Source organism: Macaca thibetana, chromosome 8 (assembly GCF_024542745.1).
Source record: "Macaca thibetana thibetana isolate TM-01 chromosome 8, ASM2454274v1, whole genome shotgun sequence".
NCBI lineage: Eukaryota > Metazoa > Chordata > Mammalia > Primates > Cercopithecidae > Macaca > Macaca thibetana.
Genome location: NC_065585.1, coordinates 102,154,939 through 102,171,057, shown reverse-complemented (window position 1 = coordinate 102,171,057; position 16,119 = coordinate 102,154,939). Strand labels below are relative to the sequence as shown.

General features: G+C 44.8%; 1 long non-coding RNA gene across 3 annotated transcripts in view; it reads right to left on the bottom strand.

Moving 5' to 3' along the window:
• LOC126960790 (uncharacterized) overlaps window positions 1-16,119 on the bottom strand; it is a 68,532-nt gene that overhangs the window by 32,627 nt on the left and 19,786 nt on the right. Inside the window, exons 3-4 of one of the 3 annotated variants that reach the window (XR_007728104.1) lie at window positions 5,359-5,561; window positions 2,842-4,975 (exon numbers count right to left, since the gene is read on the bottom strand). This is a non-coding gene — a long non-coding RNA (uncharacterized LOC126960790). Of the gene's footprint in view, window positions 1-2,841; window positions 5,562-16,119 lie in introns of those variants that run through there. The other 2 variants (XR_007728105.1, XR_007728103.1) reach the window with 2 other exon arrangements.

The following is a 16,119-nucleotide window of genomic DNA, read 5'->3' as shown; positions in this document are numbered from 1 at the left end:
CTGCAGGCAGCTGGTGAAAGTGGACTCTGATGGGCATCTCCGTGGGTCCTTTGGGGATTCCCAAGCTGGGGTTCCCCAGATCTGAGCATCCTACTACTCAGATGTGAATGAGGCTCTCCTTCAGCAGACCACGCTACACCTAGGAGGTCCTCTTGGACAGGACTCAAAACAGGTCCAAGTGACCTACATGTCATTCATAGGGGAAAGTTACAGAGCCTTTGCTCCACCTTTGGATAGAGAATTCCTTCTTCACGCAACTTCTGCTCCTCTCTCCCACAGAGATCACTTAATGTCCTAGCAGCAAGCCAAGCCCCAAGCCTGGAGTGCCCAGCTACAGCAAACACATCCCTACCTGTGCAGGCCGTCTTGCTGAGGGAGTTCTCTCTCCCTGTCCTTCTCCTCTGTCACTCTCATTTTTTGTTTTGTTTTGTTTTGGTAGAGATTGAGTCTCACTGTGTTGCCCAGGCTGGTCTGAACCTTCTGTCCTCCAGGAATACTTCTACGCCTCCCAAAGTGCTGGGATTACAGGTATGAGCTACTGTGCCCATCTTGAGTGAAAGAGACAGCACCAACAACCCTTGACTTTCGGAGGGCAGAGTGGGGACCCCACAGATGGCAACTGCAGAAATCCCCTCATCCTTGCCTCTCTCTCCCCAACATACCCCTGATCCCTTTATTTTCTCATCCTGGGGAAAGGGTTCCAGAGTCTGTGTTTTCAAGTTGGCATTTTAAAGATTTCTCCTGAGTGATGTGTTCTCACACTCAATTGAGCATCTAATATTTCACATCTGGGTCAAAATTTGAATTTTAATAGCCTGTCCTTACAGCTTTTACATATGTTACCTATCAAACTGAACCTTTTCAACTTTCCAATGGGGTTTTCAGCCCATTTTATAGATGAGAAAAGTGAGGGTCAGATAGTGATGCCACATGCCTGACGTCACTCACCAGGCAGCAGGGGGAGGCCAGGTTCAAGCCCACACCCTCGCTGTCTCTTCCCTACATCGCATCAAGTTGGCCTTTGAGGAGGAAGAAACATCTGCCCTGCTCTGCAATATGGGATTCAACCATTCCTGATGGGTCACTCTGCTCTTTGACTGTCATTCGGCTCCAGTAGAAGAAAAATACTTTCCCGTAAACAGTTATTCAGCATTGTCCAGGGGACAGAAATGAGTCATACCTGAAGCCAATCTGCAAGTGCCTCAATACTCATTCTAGAATACAGATCATATAGGTGTGGCTGGCCTTAGGTAAATTCAGAATCCACAATGATACAACAGCTGAATGACAGGATAGTACTATTTCTTCTGTAATAAGATCCACCTAAACTTTCCTTCAAGCAGTGAAGTTTCCTGAGCAAATTCAATGACTTGATCCCCCAAGGCCTCAGAGCCCTGAGTTCCACATCATAGAACAAGTGCTGTCTTGGGGTGACTCCCTTCCTCTCCTGCTGCCCTGGACCCCACATCCAGTGGCTCTAAAGACAATAAGAGTCTTTTTTTTTTTTTTTTGAGACAGACTTTCACTCTTTCGCCCAGGCTGGAGTGAAATGGTGCCATCTCAGCTCACTGTAACCGCTGCCCCCCAGGTTCAAGTGATTCTCCTGCCTCAGCCTCCAAAGTAGCTAGGATTATAGGCACCCACCACCATGCCCTGATAATTTTTGTATTTTTAATAGAGATGAGGTTTGCCATGTTGGCCAGGCTGGTCTCGAACTCCTGACCTCAGATGATCCACCTGCCTCGGCCTCCCAAAGTGCTGGGATTACTGGCATGAGCCACCACACCCAGCCAAGAGTCATTCTGAGAAGAAACTGCTCGCTTGGTCTAAGAAGGCAGATTCACGGCCCCCCTGGCTATACCCTGCTATGAGGAAACCCTGCACAAAATGGCCCAAAAGGTCCTACGGGTGATAGACACTGGTATATTTTTCTTGCAGGGAGTAACTGTTGCCAAAAAAATTTGAAAGTCTGGCTAGTTTTAAGGAATTTGAACTTTACTTTTTCCCCAGTCAAGGACTTAGCCAAGACAGGGATTTTACAGCAAACAACAGAAAAAGGGAGAAAGAAGATTTGAAAAGAAAAGGAAGAGAGCAAGGAGGACAGGAGGGAAAAAGGAGAAGGGGCCTCAGAACAGGGAGGACATCCTCCCCTGCCTTCAAGATGTCAGTTACCTATTCCCACGCCACCCACTTGTAGCCACACAGGCCCTGTCTTCCCTGAGTCATGGGCTCCAGAGCCCTCTGGGCTCAGAGCCACCCCTCAAGTCGTCTGACTTAGAACACCTTCTGCCCCCACTTCCCACTTCAGTCCCATCTCTGCAGACCTCATCTGCTCTCCAAGGCTGCTCTGGAATCAGAGCCATGACCGGCCCGGGGAGCAACTGCTTCCCCTGAGTATGTTCTTCAAAGTCATCACTTCCTAAGGTAAGCTTGTCCAACCTGCGGCCCATGGGCTGCCTGCGGCCCAGGGCGGCTTTGAATGTGGCCCAACAAAAATTCATAAATTTTCTTAAAACATTATGAGATTTTTGGGTTTTGTTTGTTTGTTTGTTTTTAGTTCATCAGCTGTCGTTAGTGTTAGTGTATTTTATGTACAGCCCAAGACAATTCTTCCAATGTGGCCCAAGGAAGTTGAAAGATTGAACACCCCTGTCTTAGGTGGTGTGACAATCATTAAGGCTAGGAAGAAAATACATGGAAAAAAAGCAAGACCAGGAGACCCAGAGAGAAGTTTATCAAACACCGCTGGCTTTTTCAGAGGGTTCAGCCAGACTCCAGTGGTGCAGGCCCCAACTCCTCTCCTCCACGCGGCCCTGCCCAGGCTCACGTCTCCTCCATGCACTCCTGGCTGGCTTATCCTCTTGTCCCCTCTCCAGGAACACCCATGGTGCGTCAGGCTGCAGCAGCACACACTACATTTATGACATCACCTTGGTGCCATTTTCCATGAATTAATCTTGAACTGCTTGCCCAGGTTCAAGAGGGCAGATTCACAGCGAATCTCAAGTGGAGTGCAGATTCACTGGGGTCGAGAGTTCTATTCTGTTCTCTGATCACCGGCCCCCGCAACACTCCTTGCCCCTCCACCTCTACCTAAGTGAGCAGATAGTGGGCCCCCTCAGATATTTTCTGGAGGATTCCATGTCCCTCTTTCTCCACACTGCACCCCATGGACTCCAGCCCAGCAGCCAATGCTTTCAGAGCAGCCTCATCAGAGCTGCGGGGCTGAGGTTAAACCTGCCAATCTGTTACAGGACAGGGATGCCAATCCAGACCCCAAGAGCAGGTTCTTGGATCTCACGCAAGAAAGAATTCTGGGGAGTCCGCAGTGCAAAGTGAAAGCTAGTTTATTAAGAAAGTAGAGGAATAAAAGAATAGCTACCCCACAGAGCAGCCCCGAGGGCCGCTGGTCACCCAATTTTATGGTTATTTCTTGATAATATACTAAACGAGGGGTGGATTATTCATGCTTCCCCGTTTAGACCATATATGGTAACTTCCTGACATTGCCATGGCATCTGTAAACTGTCATGGCGCTGGTGGCAGTGGAGCAGCGAGGACGACCAGAGGTCACTCTCATTGCCATCTTGATTTTGGTGGGATTTAGCTGGCTTCCTTACTGCAACCTGTTTTATCAGCAAGGACTTTATGACCTGTATTTTGTGCTGACTTCCTATCTCATCCTGTGACTTAGAGTGCCTTAACCATCTGGGAATACAGCCCAGTAGGTCTCATTTTACCCAGCTCCTGTTTAAGATGGAGTTGCTGTGGTTCACAGGTCTCTGACAAAGCCACAGAGCTGGACCCGAGCTGGGGACTGCCGGGCTTATCTGTTCGTCCATGCTGTCCCTCTGTGTGTCCCCAGTTTGTTCCCTGTCTCGGCCATCAGATGGCACCACTATTCCACAGGTCACCCAGGACAGTCGGCCAGGTTTTTTGGAAGGGGCGCTCACCACCCTGCTGCTGCCCCTCCTTGCGTGGGTGGCATTCCCAGAGCCAGCTATACCCTGTGGGCTGGAGCTGGGCTGGCCCTGCCAGCAGCCGGGCACATGAGGGCCCAGCCCCCTTCTGTGTGCTGAGGGCCCTGAAGCAGTGGGGCAGGGACTTAGTGGGACCCCCAGTGGCTCTCAACTAGGGAGGTCGAGGAGGATAGCAGAGGAGTCTGACTTTGTCACTGAAACACTGGCTTTAAGGAAGGTTCCTGAGTCCCGATCCAGGCTTCCTTCCTCCCCATCCGCCCCACCCCCACTCCAGCTTTCCTGATTTGAGCAGGAGGTCCAAACCCCTGCTGAGTATTCCCTAATGAGGGTCATGGTAGACAAAGAGGAGAATGTGCCTGGAGGACTCCTTGCCCAGGAAGCCACATTCCCCAAATCCTAGAGCATTTTCTTCCTAAGGCCAGTTCGATTAGCAAGCCTTTCTAGTAACGCTCAACAAAGACACCATTCTAACATGTATTTTCCCAATAAATGTATTTTGCCAATTGGCCTTTCTCTCCTAAAGGCATAAAAATTGGATGATATTAAATAATCTTGATTTCAAACTAGTGCACCCAGGGCTATTGTCACAACACCCCAAGACTTGTCCTATGACATGAGTATCTGTTGCATTTGACCTTGGCCATGGGTCTCTGTGTACATTCCTTGTTATATAATTCTAGGGCTATAAACAACCTGCAGGGCTTCTAATGGTGAGAAAAAAGAACAAAGGAACACAACCTTAAACAATTTGCTAATAGCTTAAAAGATACTAATATTTTACCTTAAAAGCCACATGGTCAATCTAGTATATGTGAACTGCCTGCCAACAATCACATAAAAATACAGAGCAGACAGAATGTGCTATTGTAAAATACATTTTTGTTCTTTGACCCCTGTTTCCTGGCATACAACTTCTGAAATCCTTAGAGTCCCCAGAGTGATGTCTTCTTGTATGCCAATGAACTGGTGGCTGGGGGCCCCTGGGTAGCCCGACACTAGAAAGAAGAAGGCAGGATTAGAGGGTTGGGAGTTTAAGCCCCACCCGCAGCCTCTTGGAAGAGAAGAGAGGCTGAAGGTTAAACTGATCGCCAATGGCCAGTGGTTTAATCAATCATGGCTATGTAATGAAGCCTCCATAAAAACCCCAAAGGTCAGAGTTCTGAGAGATCTTAGGTAACTGAATACCTGGAGGTTCCTGGAGGGTGGTGTCCCAGGAGGCATCTGTGCCTTTCCCCTACACCTTGCCCTGTGCATCTCTTCATCAGTGTTCTTTGTACTATCCTTTATAAACCTGTAAATGTGATTCCCTAAGTTCTGTGAACCACTCTAGCAAATTAATTAGACCCAAAGAGGGGGTTGTGGGAACCCTGATTTATACCTGGTCAGTCAAGCACAGGTTAAAACAACCTGGGGCCTGTGATTGGCATCAAGAGTAGGGGCTGACACTCTCTCCAGGTAGATAGCATCAGAAGTGAATTGGATTGGAGGATGCCCAGCTGGTGTTCACTGCACAGCTGATTGCTTACTTGCTGATGGGGAGAAACCCCCACATTTGATCCCAGAAGTCCTCTGTGTTGATTTCTGTGGGGTAAGAGAATAGAAAAAGCACTTTGGTTGTTTTTTCTACTCACACAGGGGTTGATCTGTAAGTTGAGCCTTATTTTGAGTCCATGTAATCCCCAAGACAGGCTGGGCACGATGGCTCACACCTGTAATTCCAGCACTTTGGGAGGCCAAGGCGGGCAAATCACTTGAGATCAGGCATTCGAGACCAGCCCAGCCAACATGGTGAAACCCCATCTGTACTAAAAATACAAAAAGTAGCTGGGTGTGATGGCGCAGTCCTGTAATCCTGTTACTTGGGAGGCTGAGGCATAAGAATCACTTGACCCTGGGAGGCGGAGGTTGCAGTGAGCCGAGATCATGCCATTGTATGCCAGCCTGGGCAACAGAGAGAGATTCTGTCTCAAAAAAAAAAAAAAACCAACTCCAAGACAGACTGTGAATTTTAGTTTTGTGTGTGTGTGTGTGTGTGTGTGTGTGTGTGTGTGTGTGTATACGCACTCCCACACCCCTGTCTCCCTCTCTCCGTCTGTCCCTATACTCTCTTTTCTTTCCTTTCTCCCTCCCTCTGTCTCTGTCTCTCTCACCAGCCCACCCTTTAACCTAGAAACTAGACACTAAGGGAAATCTTCAGGAGAGCTACTGGGGTCAGAAGCCCTCTCCGGAGACTCATGGAATGTTTTTCCTAATACCAGACTCTAGAGAAAGAGGCTTAGGTAGATGTTGGCATCCCAACTGCTTAGGCTTAAAGTTGATACCTGCGGGTTGGTGCTCATGGTCAGGCACAGACACCACCACAGAACATTGAATCCGTAGAAAAACTGACTCCAAAAAGGAACCATAAAACCTCTCTTCCCTCTGGTGCTAGATCTTCCACTTGTGACAGCCCCTGAGACTGATGCCTTTTTCTAGCTGCCTCCCACTCCCAGAATAGCTGCAGGGAAGCTGCTGAACTTGTCAGGGCCTCAACCTCAGCCCCTTCATCTCCTGGCTTATGTCTGCTCAGCCTCAGCTGAGGAGCGCGGCTCAAGTTCATCTCTCCGTCCAAGGGCAACCAGAGACATGGCACAGAGATGCTTCCAACTCACTTCTGTCTTTGAGCTCCGTATCCATAGCCTACTCCCTTGGGGTTTCCTCTCTCGACCAAGGTCCTACATTTTCTGGGATTAAAAAATAAATACAGGCCATGTGTGGTTCACACCTGTAATGCCAGCACTTTGGGAGGTTGAGGCAGGGGGATTGCTTGAGCCCAGGAGTTTGAGACCAGCCTGGGCAACATAGTGAGACCCCATCTCTACCAAAACAATCCTGAAAAGTAAATAATAATAAATTCATAAAAATTTGAAAATTGGTACAGAAATTCCGGAGGGGCCAAGATGGTCAATTAGAAGCAGCTGCAGTCTGTGGCACTCACAGAGATGAAAGGGGCGAGTGAATTCAGCACCTTTAACTGAAATACCCAGGTTCTCACATTGAGAGTGACTAGGTATACAACTCGACCCTCTGAGAATGAAGAAAAGCAGGGTGGGAACCAGGCCCCACCAAGGGAAGTAGTGAATGATTGTGTTACTCCACCTGGGAAATCATACTTCTCCCACAGATCTTTACAACCCCTCACGAGATCCCCTCATGAGCCCACACCACCATGGCCTGGGTCTGATACACAGAGCTGTGTGGAGTCTTGGCAGAGCAGCCGCTCAGGCACACATAGAGAACCAGGAGTTTTACACACTCCGGTTCTAGGATCTCCATCAAGGTGGCAGATGTATCCATACATATCCCCAGAAAGGGGGCCGAATCCAGAGAGGCAAGCAGCATTGTTCCATGGGCCCCACTTCCATGGCACCTCACAAGTTAAGACCCATGGCTTGGAATTTCTGTTAGCCAATGGCAGTAGGCTGGAGTCTGCCTGAGATGGGACCAAGTTCCTAGAGGGAGAGGCGGCCACCATCTCTGCAGTTCAATAGACTCAGCCATTCCAGCATGCCAGCTTTGGAGAACCCAAATGGTCTGGACAAGGAAGGGTCCTCCAGGGCATCACAGCTGCCTTGCCAGGTCATGGCCAGACTGCTTCTTTAAGTGGGACCCCATCCATTCCTTCTTACTGGGTGAGACCTCCCTGCAGAGGCTTCAGCCACTCCAGCCAGGGTTCTACAGATAGAACTCTTATCTCTCCCTGGAATGGAGCTCCCAGGGACAGGAGTGGCTGCAATCTCTGTGGTTTGGTTGACTCAGCCATTCCAGCCTGCCAGCTTTGGAGAATCCAAATGGTCTGGATGAGGAAGGGTTCCTCATAATGCAGCACATCTGCTCTACCAAAAAACAGCCAGACTGCTTCTTTAAGTACATCCCCAATCCTGTTCCTCCTGTCTGGGTGAGACCTCCCAATGGGGATCTCCAGTCACCTCCTATAGGCGCGCTTGGGCAGACAACAAGTCAGTATCCCCTTGGGATGGAGTTTCCAGGGGAAGGAGCAAGCTGTCATCTTTGCTATTTTGCAGACTTCACTGGTGATACCTCTGGGTACAAAAAACTCCAAGGCAACTAGGGTCTGGAGTGGACCCCCAGCAAACTGCAACAGTCCTACAGAACAGTGGCCTGACTGTTAAAAGAAAAACAAATAAACAGAAAACAACAACAACAACATTAACAAAAGAGATCCCACAAAAACCTCATTCAAAGATCAGCAGCCTCAAAGATCAAAGGTAGATAAGCCCACAAAGATGAGAAAAAATCAGCGCAAAAATGCTGAAAACCCAAAAAGCTAGAAAGTCTCTTCTATTCCAAATGACTACAACACATCTCCAGCAAGGACACAGAACTGAGCTGAGGCTGAGATGGCTGACTTGACAGAAGTAGGCTACAGAAGGTGGATAATAACATACTTCGCTGAGTTAAAGGAGCATGTTGTAATAAAATGCAAAGAAGCTGAGAATCATGATAAAACAATACAGGAACTGATAGCCAGAATAGCCCATTTAGAGAGGAACATAACCTACCTGATGGCACTGAAAAACACAACATAAGAACTTCTCAGGTATCAATAGCAGAATAGACCAAGCAGAGGAAAGAATCTCTGAGCTTAAAGACTATCTTTCTGAAATAAGACAGGCAACCAAGAATACAGAAAAAAGAAAGAAAAAGAACGAACAAAGTCTCCAAGAAATATGGGATTATGTAAAGAGACTGAACCTACAACTGATTAGGGTACCTGAAAGAGACAGGGAGAATGGAACCAAGTTGGAAAACACATTTCAGGATATCACCCGGGAGAACTTGCCCAATCTAAGAAGACAGACCAACATTCAAATTTGGGAAATGCAGAGAACCTCAGTAAGGTACTCTACAAGAAGATCAATCCCAGGACACACAACCTTCAGATTCTCCAAGGTTGAAATGAAAAAAAAAAGTTAAGGGCAGTCAGAAGGAAAGGCCAGGTCACCTACAAAGGGAAGCCCATCAGACTAACAACAGACCTCTCAGCAGAAACCCTACAAGCCAGAAGAGATAGAAGGCCAATATTTAACATTCTTAAAGAAAACGATTTCCAGCCCAGAATTTCATATTCAGCCAAACTGAACATCTTAAACGAAGGAGAAATAAGGTTCTTTTTAGGCAAGCAAATGCTGAGGGAATTCGTCACCACCAGGCCTGCCTTGCAAGAGCTCCTGAAGGATGCACTAAATGTGGAAAGGAAAAATCGTTACTAGCCACTACAAAAACACAGTGAAGTATACAAACCAGTGAGACTATGAAGCAACTATGTAAAGAAGCTAGCATCATGATGACAAGATCAAATTCACATGTAACAATACTAACCCTACATGTAAATGGGCTAAATGCCCCAATTAAAAGACATGGAATGGCAAACTAGGTAGAGTCAAGACCCATCAGTATGCTGTCTTCAAGATACCCATCTCATGTACAAAGACACACATAGGCTCAAAATAAAGGGATGGAAAAAAATTTAACAAACAAATGGAAAACAGAAAAAAGCAAGGGTTGCAATCCTAGTTTCTGACAAACCAGACTTTAAATCAACAAAAATCAAAAAACGCAACAAAGGGCATTGCCATGACAGTAAAGGGTTCAATTCAACAAGAAGAGCTAACTATCTTAAATATATGTGCACCCAATACAAGAGCACCCAGTTTCATAAAACAAGTGCTTAGAGATCTACAGAGAGACTTGAGCTCCCTCCCACAATAATAGTAGGAGACTTTAACACCTCACCAACAATATTAGATAGATTACTGAGATGGAAAATTAACAAAGATATTCAGGACCTGAACTCAGCTCTGGATCAAGTGGACCTGATAGATATCTACAGAACTCTCCATCCAAAAACAATAGAATATACGTTCTTCTCATCACCACATGACACTTACTCTAAAATTGATCACATAATTGAAAGTAAAACTCTCCTCAGCAAATGCAAAAGAACTGAACTCATAACAGTCTTTCAGACCACAGCACAATCAAATTAGAACTCAAGATTAAGAAATTAACTCAAAACCACACAACCATATGGGAATTGAATAACCTGCTTCTGAATGACTCTTGGGTAAATAACTAAATTAAGGCAGAAATCAAGAAGCTATTTGAAACTAATGAGAACAAAGAGATAATGTACCAGAATCTCTGGGATGCAGTTAAAGCAATGTTAAGAGGGAAATTTATAACACTAAATGCCCACATCAAAAAGCTGGAAAGATCCCAAGTTAACAACCTAACATCATAACTAAAAGAACTAGAGAATCAAGAGCAAACAAACCCCAAAGCTAGCAGAAGACAAGAAATAACCAAGATCAGAGCTGAACTGAAGAAGATAAAGACATGAAAAACCCATCAAAAAATGAATGAAATCCAGAAGCTGTTGTTTTGAAAAATTAATAAAATATATAGACCTCTAGCTAGATGAATAAAGAAGAAAATAGAAAAGAATCAAATAAACACAATCAGAAATGATAAGGAGGATATCACAACTGACCCCATAGAAATACAAACAACCATCAGAGAATGCTGTAAACACCTCTATGCACATAAACTAGAAAATCTAGAAGAAATATATAAATTATTGGACACATACACCCTCCCAAGACTGAACCAGAAAGAAATTGAATCCCCAAACAGACCAATAGTGAGTTCTGAAATTCAGGCAGTAAATAGCCTACCAACAAAAAATAGCCCAGGACCACAGAGATTCATACCTGAATTCCATCAGAGATCAAAAGAAGAGCTGGTACAATTTCTACTGAAACTATTCCAAAAAATTGAAAAGGAGGGACTCCTCCCTAACTCATTCTATAAGGTCAGCATCATTATGATACCAAAACCTGGCAGAGATACAACAACAAAAATTTCAGGCCAATATCATTGATGCACATTGATGCAAAAATCCTCAAAAAAATACTGTCAAACTGAATCCAGCAGCACATCAAAAAGCTTATTGATCACCATCACATTGGCTTCATCCCTGGGACGCAAGTTTGGTTCAACATATGCCAAACAATAAATATGATTCATCACATAAACAGAACTAAAGACAAAAACCACATGATTATCTCAATAGATGCAGAAAAGGCCTTTTCATTAAAGTCAACATCCCTTCATGTTAAAAATTCTCAATAAGCTAGGTATTGAAGGAACTTACCTCAAAATAATAAGAGTCATATATGACAAACCCACAGTCAACATCATACTGAATGGGCAAAAGCTGGAAATATTCCCATTGAAAACCGGCACAAGACAAGAATGCCCTCTCTCACCACTCCTATTGAACGTAGTATTGGAAGTTCTGGTCAGGGCAATCAGGCAAGAGAAAGAAATAAAGCACATTCAAATAGGAAGAAGGAAGTCAAATTATCTTTGTTTGCAGATGACATAATCCTATATCTAGAAAACTCCATCATCTTAGCCCAAAAGCTTCTTCAGCTGATAAGCAATGTCAGCAGTCTCAGGATACAAAATCAGTGTGCAAAAATTGCTAGCATTTCTATACACCAACAAAAGGCAAGCAGAGAGCCAAATCATGAATGAACTCCCTTTCACAATTGCTACAAACAGAATAAAATACCTAGGAATATAGTCAACAAGGGAAGTGAAGGACCTCTTCAAGGAGAACTACAAACCACTGCTCAAAAAAGTCAAACAGGACACAAACAAATGGAGAAATATTCTATGCTCATGGATGGGATCAATCAATATTGTGAAAATGGCCATATTGCCCAAAGTAATTAATATATTAAATGTTATTCCATTAAACTACCACTGAAATTCTTCACAGAATTAGAAAAAAACTATTTTAAAATTCATACGGAACCAAAAAAGAGCCTAAATAGCCAAGACAATCCTAAGCAAAAAGAACAAAGCTGGAGTCATCCCACTACCCAACTTCAAACTATACTACAAGGCTACAGTAACCAAAACAGCATAGTACTGGTACAAGAACAGAAACATAGACCAATGGAACCAATAGAGAACTCAGAAATAAGACTGCACACCTACAACCATCTGATCTTCAAAAAACCTGACAAAAACAAGCAGTGGGGAAAGGATTCCCTATTATTATTATTATTATTAGTAGTAGTAGTAGTAGTAGTAGTAGTGGTAGTAGTAGTAGTAGTAGTCAGAATCTCACTGTCACCCAGGCTGGAGTGCAATGGCATGATCTCAGCTAATTGCAACTTCTGTCTCCCAAGTTCAAGCAATTCTCCTGCCTTAGCCTCCCGAGTAGCTGGGATTACTGGTGCCTGTCACCACACCCAGCTAATTTTTGTATTTTTAGTAGAGATGGTGTTTTACCATATTGGCCATGCTGGTCTCTTGGCCAGGCTGGTCTTGAACTCCTGACCTCGTGATCCACCCACCTTGGCCTCCCTAAGTGCTGGGATTACAAGCATGAACCACTGTGCTGGGACCAGGATTCCCTAATTAATAAATGGTCCTGGGAGAACTGGCTAGCCGTATGCGGAAAATTGAAACTGGACCTCTTCCTTACACCTTATACAAAAATTAACTCACGATGGATTACAGACTTAAATGTAAACCCCAAACTATAAAAACCCTAGAAGAAAATCTAGGCAATACCATTCAGGACATAGGCATGGGCAAAGATTTAATGATGAAAACAGCAAAAGCAATTGCAACAGAAACCAAATTTGACAAATGGGATCTAAGTAAACTAAAGAGCTTCTGCACAGCAAAAGAAACTAGCATCAGAACACAAGCAACCCAGAATGGGAGAAAATTTCTGAAATCTATCCATCAGCAAGGGTCTAATATCCAGAGTGTACAAGGAACTTAAACAAATTTACAAGAATAAAGCAAACAACCCCATTAAAAAGTGGGCAAAGCACATGAGCAGACACTTCTCAAAGGAATACATACAAGTAGCTGACAAATATATGAAGAAAAGTTCAACATCAGTGACAATTAGAGAAATGCAAATCAAAACCACAACAAGATACGATACCTTCTCATGCAGGTCAAAATAGCTATTATTTAAAAGTCAGAAAACAACAGATGCTGACAAGTCTGCAGAGAAAAATGAATACTTTTACACTATTGGTGGAAGTGTAAATTAGTTCAACCATTGTGGGAGACATTGTGGTGATTCCTCAAAGTCTAGAGGCAGAAATACCATTTGACCCAGCAATCCCTTTACTGGGTATATACCCAAAGGAATATAAATCATTCTATTATAAAAACACATGCATGCATATGTTCACTACAGCACTATTCACAATAGCAAAGACATGGAATCAACCTAAATGCCCATCAATGATAGACTGGATAAAGAAAATGTGGTACATATACATCATGGAATACTATACAGCCATAAAAAGGAACAAGATCATGTCCTTTGCAGGCACATGCATGGAGCTGGAAGCCATTATCCTTGGCAAGCTAATGCAGGAACAGAAAACCAAACACTGCATATTCTCATTTATAAGTAGGAGCTAAATGATGAGAACACATGGACACAAGGAGGGGAACAACACACACTGGGGCCTATTGGGGGTGGGTGAGGAGGAGGGAGAGCATTAGGAAAAATAGCTAATGCATGCTGGGCTTAATACCTTGCTGATGGGTTGATCTGTGCAGCAAACCACCATGGCACACGCCTACCTATGTAACAAACCTGCACATCCCTACACACATATCCCTGAACTTAAAAGGTTGAACAAAAATTTTTTTTTTAATCAGAGGACTTAAAAATCTTGCACTTCCCAGTTAATTTCGATTAGCCAGAATGAGTAAGGAATTCTTGCTCTCTGCCCCTCTTGGCTTACTAAGGAGATAAGGAGGCCAGCACTGCTCATGCTTTTCATGGAATCGAAACAACCTTCGCAAGTCAGGTCACCACAGTGGTTTCCACTCTATAACCCCTGACCATTCCCTCTAAAATTTCTCCTCCTCCCCATCTCACTCCAGCCTCCTGCCAACCCTTCCTCTACTGTTTTGTATTTCACTGTACTCGCCTCCACCTGAATCATATGAGGTATTTGTTCGTTTACCTGATTGTGCTCTGTCTTCTCCACTAGAATGTGAGCTGCTTGAGGGCAAAGACTGCCTCACTTGCTGCTATAGCTGCAAGCATGGAGGAGAGCCCAGAGTGCAACAGGAATTCAGTCAATGTTTTCTGAATGAAGGAATGAACGAACAAACGAACGAACAGATGAACAGATGAAAGAACGGAGGGTTGCTCCCCTGCCTCTGCTTCTCCAGCTCCCACTCCTCTCTCGCCCTCATGTGCCTGGGCCACTCTGGTCTTCTTTTTCTTTTAGAGACAGAGTCACACTCTGTCGCCCAGGCTGGAATGCAGTGGTGCGATGTTGGCTCACTGCAACATCTGCCTCCAGGGTTCAAGCAATTCTCTGCCTCAGCCTACCAAGTAGCTGGGACTAGAGGCACCCGCCACCATGCCCAGCTAATTTTTGTATTTTTAGTGGAGACGGAGTTTTAACATCTTGGCCAGGCTGGTCTTGAACTCCTGACCTTGTGATCTACCGATTTCGGCCTCCCAAAGGGCTGGGATTACATCTGGTCTACTTTTTGTTCCTCTAATCACCTTTCTGTCCTCAGGTTCCTCACACCCCTAAGGTCCCTCCAACTCTCTAATGCCCACTCCTTCCATATCTCAACCCCAGCATCTCCTCCCCATCACTCACCTCCCCAGCTGGCCTTGGGCCCCATCACACACCTCCCACCTCCCTGGACTCTTTCCACAGAATATTATCACGGTTTGCAATGCGACATTTATTTGAGAGATTATTTACTCCATGGCTTAGTCAATAACTGCCTTCTTACCATCGTATTCCCAGTTCGCAGCTGTGTCTGGCACACAATCAGTGCTTAATAAATATTTACCTTTAATATTTATTATGATTAAATGAACACAAGTTTCCTCAAAATCCTTGAGTTTTTGGATAAAGGGTACAATTGACAAACATAGAGTTTGTAAATGTCCCAGATTGCCAAGTTTTTTAAGACTTTCTGGGCAGACTTCCCCAAACTTTCCTACTTGCAGAAGCCAAGTCACATAGGATTAGACCTACTGTTTTTCGGCTATATGCTAGCCATGATTTTCTCAACTGGGTGCTCAGAAGAATGGAGAGGTGAGGTCAGGGGTGAGGAGTGGGGTGGGGAATAACAAGGGAACAGGAGGGTTTGCTCAAGTAAGAGGTGAAGGTTACTGGGTGATTCAGAGCTTGGGCCTTCCTTAATATTGATTACCTTCTCACCTCCCACTGTCATATTAGAAAAAGACAAAACATAAGCTGTTATCACAGAAAAAAACCTCGGTGGTTAATATTGTGAATACATATCTGCTTTTACTTGTTGCCAACAGATTAGCAAGATGCCCTTGATCCAATTTTACAGCATTTTGGAACTGGTAGGTATCTAGGGACTTATGCAATCTGGCCCTCTAATTTTATAGACAAAGGCACTGAGGTCCATATGTTACCCAAGTTCACCAAGCAAAAATTATAATTCAGTCCCATCTCCTAGAACCATATTCCTTTATCTTTGTTGCAAGTTTTTTTTTTTTTTAATTTGCTAAATTTTCCTACGTTGCTTGTTGTAGCAGAGTATGGTTAGTAACACAGGCAGATGATTGCTGACAAGCACAACATGTGCTTATTAGCTGCATGTCATGGCTTCATTGGGGTTTCCCCAGAGCACACTCAGAGACAAATCGATGGGGAGGTGAACTCAGGAAGCAAAGGAGGGAATGGGGAAGGGAGACAGGGGAGGGAAGAAAGCCCCCAAGGTGGAGCTAATGGGCAGTTTTCTGGGTGGGCCAAGGGGGCTTTATCCAACTGGGCAAATCTCAGATTTGTCCCATGGAGAGTGAGGCAGCGGGGTCAGTTACTCGCCAGCTTTTGTCCTGTATCACTGGAGGGCTGCTGTGGTTCCTTAGCTGTGGCATCCCAAAACAGAGGGGCCATGAGGGAAGCTGGGGTATGTGGAAACTGTCTGCAAGGCCGCCTCCAAGTTAGGTCTAAGGGCATCTACAGACTTTCCTTCTGCCACTCTCCTGGAGCATGTGAAATGTGAAGCCTGATAAGGC